The 12,956-nt window shown below is 35.7% G+C and overlaps 1 long non-coding RNA gene across 1 annotated transcript in view; it reads right to left on the bottom strand.

Moving 5' to 3' along the window:
* LOC138150251 (uncharacterized) overlaps positions 1-5,231 on the bottom strand; it is a 213,234-nt gene extending 208,003 nt beyond the window's left edge. Inside the window, exons 1-2 of the long non-coding RNA XR_011165535.1 lie at positions 5,015-5,231; positions 4,723-4,812 (exon numbers count right to left, since the gene is read on the bottom strand). This is a non-coding gene — a long non-coding RNA (uncharacterized lncRNA). The remainder of the gene's footprint in view (positions 1-4,722; positions 4,813-5,014) is intronic.
* Between the last annotated feature and the right edge of the window lie 7,725 nt (positions 5,232-12,956).

Genomic DNA, 12,956 nt, shown 5'->3' with positions numbered 1-12,956 from the left:
TTCAGTTGCAACCTCACATCCTTTTATATAGTAGTTGTCCCAACAAATCTAATGGAGTTAATTAAGGAAAAGCAGACTGTTAGTGTAGTCCCATGGGACATGAGAGCTCAAAGAATTGCAAATGTATTGAATTTTCTGGTGGAAAAGAAAATGATTTTTGTCTTAGAATAAGAGTGTCTTATGGTAGAACTAGTAGAGACAATCTATCAAACTGTCCTTATGTCTCACTAACCAATTTTGAAAGGCATAAGTTTAATCAAAATAAAACATTTTACTGTTTTCTACTCCATATTGATGATATTTTGCTGTGGCTGTTGCTGTTGTTGCTTTTATAAGGCACAGAAATTGATGTTTTATAGGCATATTTCACCTCTTTTAGCTTTTCCCCTTATTTCAGGTCAGAAAAGTGATGTTAACAGTATCAGCCACCAGCTTAATTTTTCAAAACTGCCTTCTAAGTATATTTTGAACCAGGAGTTCATTCTCCTTTTACAGTTCAAAACTGTGCCTTTACCTCTCAGAAACATAGTGACTAGGGGAGCATTTCTCAAATGACACTAACTCAAAACCTTTCAATTCTGGCATCAGAAAGTTTTATCTAAACATGAATATATACAGAAGATTTAAAAGAAAGTTTACTTGAATTTATTTTTTCTCCAATTAGATTATAGAATCTCTATAAATGAAAGATTATCAGACTTTATTTCATTCAGGCCACATATCAATTAAAATCCCTTTTACAACTTACCCTTTGCTTGGGACCTCTAGTGAGGGTTGAAAAGCCAATATTTCTCAAGGCTGTTCATTACTATTTCAAGTACTTCAAATATATTGTTTTATTTTTCCTTATATTAAGCTGAAATTTGTCCCCTTTCAACTTCATTCCATTACTCCTATGTCTGTCCTTTTGGAACAAGAAGAACAAAATGAACTTTTCTGTATAACAGCCATTTAAATAACTGAAAGTAGTTATGATGGCCTTTGTCCTAAGTCTTCTCTCTAGGCTAAATATCCCCAGTTCCTTTAGTCAACATTTATATTTTTTTCTATGACAACTGTTGCATTCTGTACTACACTCATGACCGCAACATAGCTTACGTGTCCCTTATTGCCCTTATCTTGAAATACTAAAATCACTTCCTAATTGGTCTTCCTGCCTCATGTCTCTTCCCATTGCAATCTATCTTCCATATAACCAATGAGAGAGTTTCCTAAATCACATGTGTAACCACGTTATCCTCCTATTTAATAAATGGTATGAGTGCTGTTTTACCTCTATTATCAATAATAACATCCATTATTTGTCAAGTAGGCCTTTCATAACATGGCCCTTTACTTCTTTTTGCAGTATTATTGTATATTACTGCTATTCAGTTTGCAATCCAGCAACACTAGCTTACTTGTTCTTTCTATTATATGATATTGCATTTTTTCACTTGCAAGACTTAGCTTTGATCATGACTCCTGACTAGAATGTTCTCCCTTCATGCTTTCACTATCGGAATCCCTAATTTCCTTCAATTAGGAAGGAAATTGTAAAATTTAAAGACAATGTCAAGACACCTTAGGTACCACATATATAAAATCTTCTCTGATCCCCTTGGAAAGTTAGTGCCCTTCCTCTCAAATTTACCTTTAATTCATTAGACATATTTACATAATTATGTATACATGCTGTCTTCCCTTTAGACTACAAGCTTATTGAGGATAGGGATTTTTTATGCTTTGGATCACAAACATTCATCCAAGTATTTGATATTGAATTAGTAAGTACCTAATAAATGCTTGTTTGATCATATGACCAGATGAGTCTTTTACCAGACCTTTCAAACTCCTCTGGATGATTCTGAGATTGCCAAAACTGATGGAAATTATGTACAAGCTTAGTCATAAAATCCTAAAATGAACATTTTAACAGTTAAAGGAAATTAGAAATAGCTAGAGATACTGAATCATTTGTCCAAATACAGGAAGAGTTAGAGGAACACTTGGGGTAAATGTGAAAATGATTTAGTGAATATCTAATAAAATACTTCTCTGTGTTTTGTGATGATAGTCGAGTGCTTATGCCTAGATTCCCTTCCTTATCTCAAAATAATGAGAAATATAATTGATAATAACAAAAAGAGTAAGTAGAAGAAATATTTATATGGATAACAATATAAAAATTGTGAGACTGAAAAAATAATAAATAAAAAGAAGCCATTATACAATGAATGAATATGATGCATGAAGATGGTTGAATAAAGATGGATAAAGAAAAGTAAGAAGATATATCCAGAAAAAAATGTTATATTAATAACTTGATCTCTTGAAATAAGAACAGAAATAAATCAAGGACCCTCAGAGTGGCTGAGAAGTTTAAAAGCGTGATTAAAATTAAAGGAATATATAAAGAGACAAATTGGACTTCTTAAAGAATTTTAAAAAAGAAAACTTGGAACTGAAAGGGGAAATGTTTAATAAAGTGGTGGACTACTTCAGAAAATCCAGAAAACACCCAAAGAAATGGGTCAACAATTTGAGGTGAAAAATTTATTGTTAATTCCATGATAATTGACCAGGTACATCTTATAGCAAGGGAAAGTGAGGAAAGAAAAGAATTTTAGCTTTTACATGGGTCATTCACACCAACACAGATGGGAAGGTGAAGTCTGAGCTGGGCAAGACAAGTGTACAAAAAGTATATGATTAAATTTAGACATGAGAGCAAGATATGGGTTGTGTTAAGGGTGTTAGGGCTAGGAGGGTATTTATAATTAATAGAAACTGGGATATAGCAAATTATTTCAAGAAAATTAAGCTTCTTAGGTTTTTCGTTATATTTCATATTTTGTTTTTGTTTTTGTCTTAAGTTGAATACAGGGAGTTGGGTAAGGAAGAGAAAGTTTATCTCCCTAAAAAGAAAGAAACTGAATACCTGCCATTTTTAAACCATGGAGATAGAAGCTTTGTAGACATACTTTCTTCTTTATTTTTTTTAAGGCAGGCAATTCTCTCTCATGGAGAGAAGAAGAAATTTAACAATTTAAGAAGTATGACAGGATATTTAATTTTGGAATTAATTAATTTATCTAAGTAATTTATTGTCCTTAAAAAAAGAGTTACAGGATGGATGAGAAAACAGAAGCTGCATATGAGAACCATAAAGAGAAATAAAAATTTCAAGGTTTTTTTTTTTCTGGAGGGGGGTGTTACTATACTAAAAATTAATTATTCTTTACAAATGAGAGGTGTCAAACACTGAGTCTGCTGGCCATGTATTACCCACAACCCTCCTGAGTGCAGCATGAACTGAGTAAAATGTAAATGGGAAATATTTAACAAAATAAATAAAAATACAATAAACATAAATAACATTAAATTTTAACAATAAGTCAATATGTGGCCTAGCAGATATCCTTATGTATACATTAGAGGTCCTATTTCTGAGTTTGCCATCACTGCTTTATATAAATATAAAAAATACATCATTATTTTAAATAAGGTAACAATAAAAATATATGCTGTTAAGTTAGGCAACTGGAGAAAACATTATATTTAAATATACCACATATAATTAAATACTATTAATATTAAATATGTATATATGAAATGAAATTCTTTATAATAAAATTTTATAAGATGCAAAAATATATTACTGCTATTATTATTGAAAAATCTATCACCCTTTGGGTAACATTTACAGATTTATTAGGAGATATAGGAAACATAGAAAGAAGTTCAACTTTTATACTCCAGTACTTCTATATTTCATTAGGGATATATATAGATTGATGTTGTAATGTGTAAAATTATGCATATGAGTAGAAAAATAGAAAACAGAATACTTTATTAGTAGCTAGAACAATGAGGGGGAAAATTTAATGAATGGAAACAGGTTATTACGCAATAATAAAAAATATTACACAATAAATTACTAAATTTAATAGTCTGGATTGTAGGGAGGATTTTGAAATATACTCATCTGAGCAAAGAAAAGTCAAAGGAATGGGATCTGAATAAATAAATAGAAATCAACAATTTAATTAAATCTATGGAATTTGGGTTAAGGCAAGTAAATCGGAGGTGAGGAGAGAGAGAAAAAAAGCCTAATTTGGGGGTAATATACTGAAATAATAGAAGAAGTGTGTAAATTCAATTAAAGAAATAAATGAAGGGAACTGCAAATGTAACAACCATAACTTTAAATGGATAAACAATTTAATATTAAAAAGATTTAAGATTTCATGGGTAAGAAAACAAAAGCTACTAATTTACTGCATACATTAAACATATCTTTACTGAAAAACCACATGAAGAGTGACAATGAAAAGCTACAATAAAATATAGTATGTATGAGGTGATTTCAGAAAACAGGAGTTGTAAAAATGATTTCAGACACCACAAAAAAAAGAAATTTGAAATATCAAAAAAGATAAGCAGAAAAATTAAAGTCTATTAAATTTTTCAGAAAAGCCCTGTGTTCCCTCTAGTTTCACATATATCTCACTTGTACCTTAAACCCCTGCCTTCCAGTCATTTTGCTGTACTAGAAATTCGGTCTCCTGCAGGCCTCTCAGACAAGATGGAGGGAAACTATGCCTGGACCAGTACAAGAGCCAGCCGGTTGATCTCCCTGCCTGAAGTCTTTTCCAACATGTCAGTAAAAAATCATCCTCAAGACATGATTACCCATACATGTGAATTATTTATCAGAAGCAAATCACAGAAGCAACATACCTGAAAAAGTATCCTCTCTCCTGGACCTCCAACAAATGAGCATTCCTCCTTTGTTTGTTTGATGACTTCTATTTAAGGGAAAGCAAGTACCTACCCAAGACAGAGCATTAATCATTTAAATACTTCTCACTTTAAGGAAAATTGTCCTTATATCAAGTTGAAAGCTCCCTCTCTGCAACTCCACCCCCCCCCCCCGAACTGCATACTCTGGCTTTATTCTCCCCACTCCCCACCACCCCAGCCTTGCGATGACACTCTGCACCCCCAAAGGAGGGCTACAACCAGGGCTCACCTCCCCCTCAGCAGGTTTCAAACCACGATTGTCATTTCCTATTAGCTAGCCAGGCCTATTTGGCAACAGATATTTGCTACATTGTACATATATACACTCGAAAGACAAATCAACTCCCCAAATTCTGTTAAACATTCTTGCACAAGTACATACAGAGCCCAGGGCAGACCTGCACAACTCCTAAACTTCTTCAGTCCCAGACCAGTTAGAGTTGAGACAGACTGAGGATGATTGGTTGCCTCAAGTCATGTGACAAACAGGAGCATGGGCGGAGGCACGCCCAAGTTTTTTTCAGCTGGCCACTGGAAATGCTTTATGTTGTGCAGTCCTGGTCTAGGGAAAAATGGGCTCAAGCCTATGTATGGTACAGGCAGCAAAAAACAAACTCATAGCTCCTAGAAGTTCTTTTGCTAAGGTCTTCAAGTTATTCCTATTAGCATTAGTTTAGCTTTTCTTCTAAATTCTTTGTAGATCCCTGAAGCAGCCTTTTTTCATCACATCTGGTCTATAATTGGATACAGATTTAGATACTGCTGCCAGCTGCTGCTTTCCAATAGACACAATGAAGACAGCAATGGGTAGGTCTAAATATTCCAATCCTCTGAAGTTCCTGAGGTCCATTTTTCAACAAGTGGGTACAGGAAAACCAAGACTGAGTCAGGGGCACTAACTATATATCTTCCCAGCCACACTAGTTGATTACTTCTTAGGATCTTGAGTGGAAATATTCTTCTGGTTTACCACTTATTCAAAACTCAAAGGTTCAGGTTTTGAGTTTGCCTCCTGTTTTTGAGAAGACCTACAGGGCATAGCCAAACCTCTCAACCAATCCTAACAGACTCCTTTTGCACCTAGCTAAAATGCTGTTTGATTAATTGATAACCGTGTCTTATTCAAAACTAGTTAACGGTTCTGATTGTTGGATTGAGAAATGTTCTGCAACAAAGTTATCAGGGGGTAGTGTATTGCTAATTACTTTAAGGAGAATGGGGATAATCTTGAAGGATGTCACCTCCATTCTTGCATGCCCATTATTCTGAGTACTTAAATCTGACATAAGTAGGAGTATAATGTCTGTTCACAACGGCTTGCCTTCAAATACTTGAAGATAGCTAGCATTTCTCTCCTCTCTACACTGAATAACCATAGTTTAGAGGTTATAGTAGAAAAAAATACTGTATTTGGAATCAAAGGAATTGGGTTTGGTCTTGATTCTTTTTGTTAAGCATGATCTAGGGTAAGCCACTTAAGCATTGTATACTTTTGTTTCTACATCTGTAAACTTAGAGGTTTTAAAAGTTGTTTTATAAAATTCCTTCTATGTTTAATACTCTAATCACATTCCCTCAGGTGATCTTCATCTGGCATTATCTTGAGACTCTGTGCCACCAATGGACATGTCCCCACATTATAAATGTCCTTACATGCCCTTGATTAAAGAGATATTTGCACTTTTGTTGTTTGCTAACTTTTCATATATCCCCTTGTGAAAATTAATCAATTTGGTTCTGTGGAACTGAGGGAGGGGATATGTTCTGTGAAGTTTGTATTCAGTGAAAGGGCCACACTTGAGGACCCAGGGGATCATATGTGGCCTTGAGGCTGTAGGTTCCCCACACCTAGACTAGGCATTAGTGGTTAACAATGGTGGGAACACACTGGAATGGGGGATTGAATTGGTAGCAGAAGACCATAGACATGTTCAAATACTTAAGAGTACCCTTAGAAACTTCAGTCTCACTTTGGGAATATAAGTATAGAGTACTCATGGAATTAGCATTAGAAAACAAATATTCTCCAGGAATTTAGGAAAACTTCTAATACATTTCAAGTAAAACTTAAAATATTCTAGAATCCCAGAAAAGATTGGGAAAGAGTAGCTAGAACTACCATATCAGAAAATAAAGTATTGTGTATGTTAATATAGTGAGCCTAACTACCTCCTTTAGGAAAATAACAAATTGGTATAATATCCATCATTTTTAATTTATAATGGAATATGGACATACTTTTTCTAATATTTGGGAATATACCTATTTTTATATTTGTTGGAAAGCTATTGTTCCATGTCATATCTGATATTTAATTGCATTTATACAATGATATTGCTATGCTTATTTTTTATGCAAACAATAGAAATGCCAAAATTGTCAAGCGTACATGTGGAATATTTTACCTGTGGGGAGGACTTGGACACACATTCAACTGAATTCAGAGGAATTAACATTATAGGTTTGACAGAGTATTTTTTTCATCATTAGTGATCTGATTGAATTTATAAACTTGTGTTCATGCTTTTATATTCATGCTGGACATGTAAAGGGTATTATAAAGCTATGTGAATAGTGGGAAGGCATTTTTTTACTTTAATTGATGATTCCTAGACTGAAGTGTATATAGTAAGTCAGGGTAGGATAATTTTACCTTCCTTAAATTGATCATTTATTTTTAACATTTAAAAAAAATTTTGAGTTCCAAATTCTCTCCCTTTTACCTCCATTCTCCACCCATTGAGAAAGCAAGAAATATAATATCAATTATATTTATGACATCATGAAAAACATATTAACCATGTTGCAAAAAAAGAAAGCAAGAAAAATAAAATGAAAAAATTATACTTCAATCTGTCTTCAGAATTCATCAGTTCTCTCTCTGGAGGTGGATAGCATTTTTCACCATGGGTCCTTTACAATTATCTTGGATCATGGTATTAATCAAACTAGCTAAGTCATTCACACCTGACCATCTTTACAGTATTGCTGTTACTGTGTACAATTTTCTCCTGGTTCTACTCATTTCAATTTATATGAGTTTACATAATTCTTCCCAGATCTGTCTGAAACCACTGTGATTATTTCTTTAAGCACTTTAGTATTCCATCACAATCATATATCACAACTTATTCAGCCATTCTCAAACTGATAGGCATCCTCTCAATTTCTAATTCCTTGACACAACAAAAAGAGCTGCTGTAAATGTTTTTGTATACATAGGTCTACTTTGTTTTTTTCTTTCCTCTCTTTAAGATACATACCTAGTTATAGAGTTGTTTGATAAATGGGTATAAACAGTTTTATAGCCCTCTGAATGTGGTTTAAGTTTGGCAAATATTTGACATTTATATTGGGTTTAAGGTATAGTATTTTTACAATTCCTCTAGACCTTTGACAAAATGGAATATATCAGTCAATAAATATACATTTAGGTGGCAGAGTCAAGATGGTGGAGTAGAATCACAATGTTCAAGCTGCTCTGGCTTCCATCTTCCCCAATCAATGTAAAAAGGGGACTCTGAACAAACTTTAGAGCTGCAGAACCCACAAAATGACACAGAGAAGCTAACCTCCCGCTGAGGACAGCCCAGCAGGCTGGCAGGAATCGGGACTCCTGATCAGCAGCAGCTGTGGCCCTTTCCAGACTTATCAACACATAGATGCGAAGGACTGAGAGGTCAGTGCAGTCTGCACTTTGGGACCCAGTAAGTGGGAGGGTATAGCTTTTGCCCCCCGGGCGAGAAGCCTCTGAGGCTCCCAGCACAGTCAGCCAGCACCACATGGCAGCTTCAGCTCCCAGCCTACAGAGTGTAGGGGGGAACAAGCAACCAGTCTGAAGGGTATTCGCTCTTGCTTTAACCTGCTTGGATCTGGATTGCAGGCTATGGTGGAGATCCTGGGGAATGTGTCCAACTTACCAGAGCATGTGGAGGCCTCAGAGAGGGCACTCATCTAATACCTCTGGCAGCTAAGCTGTGGCAAAAAGCCCAGGGATTAAGTGACTGAGGGGCGACATGACTAGACAAAGGAAACAAAGCAGACAGAAGATTCCAACATTAGACTCCTATTTTGGGGACAAAAAGGAACAAAGCATGGAACAGGAGGAAGGCAGTCAAGTCAGAACTCCTGCACCAAAAGCTTCAAAGGAAAATACGAGCTGGTTACAGGCCCTAGAGGACCTTAAGGAGCAGATAAGAGAAATGGAGAAAAAATTGGGAAGAGAAATGAGAACAAGGCAAGAAAATTATGAAATGAGAGTCAAGCCTGATTGAGGAAAAAACACCTTAAAAAATAGACTAATTCAAATGGCAAAAGAGGGTTAAAAAGGCAATGAGGAGAAGAATGCCCTAAAAAGCTGAATTTGCAAGATGGAAAAAGAATCTCAAACCCTCAATGAGGAGAATCATTGCATCAGAATTAGAGTGGAGCAAATGGAAGCCAATGACTTTATGAGAAATTAAGATGCTGTTAAACAGATCCAAAAAAATGAAAGAATAGAAGGCAAGGTAAAATATCTCATGGGAAAAACCATGAACTGGAAAATAGATCCAAGAGAGATAATTTAAAAATTACTGGACTACCTGAAAGCCATGATCACAGTAAGAACCTAGAAATCATCCTCCAGGAAGTTCTCAAAGAAAACTGCCCTGATGTTTTAGAACCAGAGGGCAAAATAGAGGTTGAAAGAATCCACCGATCACCTCCTGAAAAAGATCCCAAAAAGAAAATGCCTAGGAATATTATAGTCAGGTTCCAGAATTCCCAGATGAAGGAGAGAATATTACAAGCAGCCAGGAAGAAACAATTTGAATATTGTGTAAACACAATTAGGATAACCCAGGATCTGGCAGCTTCTACACTGAGGGATCAAAGGTCTTGGAATATGATATTCCGGAGGCCAAAGGAGCTGGGATTAAAACCAAGAGTCACCTACCCAGCAAAACTGAGTATCATGTTTCAGGGGAAACTATGGTCATTCAGGGGAATAGAGGACTTTCAAGCATTCTTTCTGAAAAAAACAGAGTTGAATAGAAAATTTAACATTCAGATACAAGAAGCAAGAGAAGCATGAGAAGATAAACAAGGAAAAGAAATCATAAGGAACTTATCAAAGTTGAACTATTAACATTTCTACATGGAAAAACAATAATTGTAACTCATGAAATTTTTTCAGTATGAAAATAGCTGAAGGGAATAGAAATACATATGTCTATATAGGAGGGTATATGGGCCTACAAATACATATGTGAATATGTGTATATATGTTTACAGGCATACATAGATAGAGGGCACAGGACCAATTTAACAGGAAGGCATGATACTTAAAAGGTGAAATTAAGAGGTGAGAGAGGAATATAATGAGAAGAAATGGGGAGAGACAGTTTGGGGTAAACTATCTCATAAAGAAGAGGCAAGTGAAAATGGTTACAATGGAGGGGAAGAATAGGAAGGCAAATGGAATGGGTCAACCTTATTCGCATTGAATTTGGCTTGGGGAGGGAATGAAAAATACACTAAATAGGCTATCTCACCCTAAAGGAGAGTAGGGGGTAAGGGGATCAGATGGGGAATGATGGAAGGGAGGGCAGGCAGGCTGTGGGGGAGGGACGTTGGAAGCACCCACTTTTGAAAAGGGATGGGATCAATGTAGAGAATAGAACAAGTGGGAGGTGGGATAGGAGGGAGGGAAATATAGTCAGTCTTTTACAATATATATACTATATTATTCTTTTGCATTACCTACACATGTATATCCTATACTGAACTGTTTATCTTCCCAATAAGTGTGGGTGACAAGGGAGGAAGGGAATGAATCTTTAATTCAAAGTTTTAAAATCAAAAATTTATATATATATATATATATGTTTATATATTATTAATACTATTTTACATGTAATTGGGAAATAATATATACATGTACTGGGGCATAGAGATCCGCCATGCCCTACTGGAAAAGTCAAAAGGGTTTTTTTGAGAAAATATGGGAGAGAGCAGACTGGAGGAGGGGATATCCTGTGGGACTGCTATTTTGGGGCAGTGGGTAGGGGAAAAAAGGGAGAAAATTTGTAACTCAAAATCTGGTGGATGAATGATGTAAATCAGAAGTTAAAGCATTTGAAAAATGGAAAAAAATAAGTAAATATACATTTATTAAGTCCCTACTGTTTCTAGCACTGTGGTTGGCACTGGATGTACAAAGAGAGGCAAAATAAAGTACTTTCCCTCAAGAACTTACATTGGAGTGGAGGAGAAAACATGCAAACAAAAATATACAAAGAAAGCTATTATCAGCATAAATAGGAGATAATTAATGGAAGGCAATGGAATTGAAAGGAGTTGGGGAAGTCTTCTGTATGAAGCAGGATTTTAGTGGGGCCTCAAAGGAAGTAAAGGAGGTCAGGAGTCCAAGTGGAACAGGGTGAACATTCTAGGTATGGGAGAGAGGCTGATAAAATGACTGGAGCAAAGAGATGGAGTAGCTTATTTGTGGAACAGCCAGGAGGCCAGTGCCATTAGATTAAGGAGTACATGTATATGTCAGGGAATAAGTATAAGAAGAGTAGAAAGACAGGAGGGTGCTAAGTTATAGAAGACTTTGAATGCCAAATAAACTATTTTGTATTTTCTCCCAGAGGCAATAGGAAGCCACTGGAGTTTACTGAGGAGTGCATGAAATGACTGAACTTTCTCTTTAGGAAAAATCACTCTAGTGGATGAATGGAAAATGGATTGTAGGGGGAGAGCCCTAAGACAGGCAGACCCACCAATAAGCTATTGCAATAATCCAAGTGTGAGAGGATTAGGGCCTGCACTAGAATGATGGCAGTGTCAGGGTTGAAAAGAATGTCTATATGAGCTATGATGCAAAGATAATATTGGCAAAGCCTTGGCAGCAGATTGGAGGGATGGGGAATTGTTCCTATACAGATCCTGGAGTCTGTGTGTCCCAATTTTCAAAGTCCACATAAGTGAATCACTAATTGGTCTAAGTAAACTCTAATGGTCTTTCCAACTCTATTCTATATTCCAATTCTATTTCTATATTCCTTAGAAATTCGTACGTTAATTTGAGGGGTTTTTTTGGAGGGCAATTGGGAATAAGTGACTTGCCCAAGGTCACACAGCTAGTTTTTGTGTTAAGTGTTTGAGGCCAGATTTGAACTCAGGTCCTCCTGACTCCAGATCTGGTGTGCTATTCACTGCACCACCTAGCTGCCCCTAGAAATCCATATGTTATTTCTGAATTCTTATTCCAGCGCATTGTGCTACATCTCTATATCTACCTATGTATCTATCTTCATTCATTCATTCATTCATTCATTCATTCATTCAAAATGTATTGAATACCTGTTGTGTAAGGCACTGTGCTAGGCACTTTAATTGAGAAGGTGTATATTGTTAGGTATTCACTTATTCTAAAATCAATATGACTTATATTAGGAGAAAAAAGAAAGCAAGACTTTAACCTAAATTTTTACTCTGACTTCCCTCTAATTTAAGGAAAAGTAAATTGATACCCAATTGCTATTTTAAAAATCACAATCTACTCCCACATATTAATCTTGAAGATACAATTGCATTACTTAGCTTCTGCAACTGTTGAAATATTGACCAACTCCTCCTACTTAGCCAATTTTAATTCTCTTGCCTACTCATGCCATATTTCACATATACACATTCATCTTTGATGTCACCTCTCTATCTTTTGTTCCCTTAGGCTGCCCTAATAAGTGGTAGTGATCTTTTCACCTAAGATGTCACCAGAAACTTTCTTTTGCCTAACGGGAGCTTATAGTGGCAAGAGAACAGCATTTGTAGTACAGATTTGTGACCTGAGAAGTAGAAAGCCAGGGGCAATGATTTCCTGTTTCACTGCTGGGTAATTCACCCTTGGTCGCTTCTCTGTAAAACAATGACACCATTTATTCAGCAATATGCACAGAGGACCCATTTAGTACAAGACCTTTCACTAGCCACTTCAGGTGGTTTCAAATGAAGCAAAAGTATCTCTGCCCTTTAGGAGGAAATTTAATAAGAAGGAAAACATGGGGTTCTTACATCAGCTGCTGTACATGAAAACAACTAACCATCTAGTAAGTAGTAGCTAAGAAACTGTTTTGGCTGATTTTTATTGGATTTTTTTTCCATTGCTGTGCCTTAGTAAAGGC

The sequence above is a fragment of the Petaurus breviceps genome, unplaced genomic scaffold, assembly GCF_028583685.1.
Source record: "Petaurus breviceps papuanus isolate PSGF00001 unplaced genomic scaffold, PetGlider_PUasm1.0 140, whole genome shotgun sequence".
Lineage (NCBI taxonomy): Eukaryota > Metazoa > Chordata > Mammalia > Diprotodontia > Petauridae > Petaurus > Petaurus breviceps.
The sequence above is the reverse complement of the archived record's forward strand: the minus strand, read 5'-3'. Positions and strand labels throughout refer to the sequence as shown.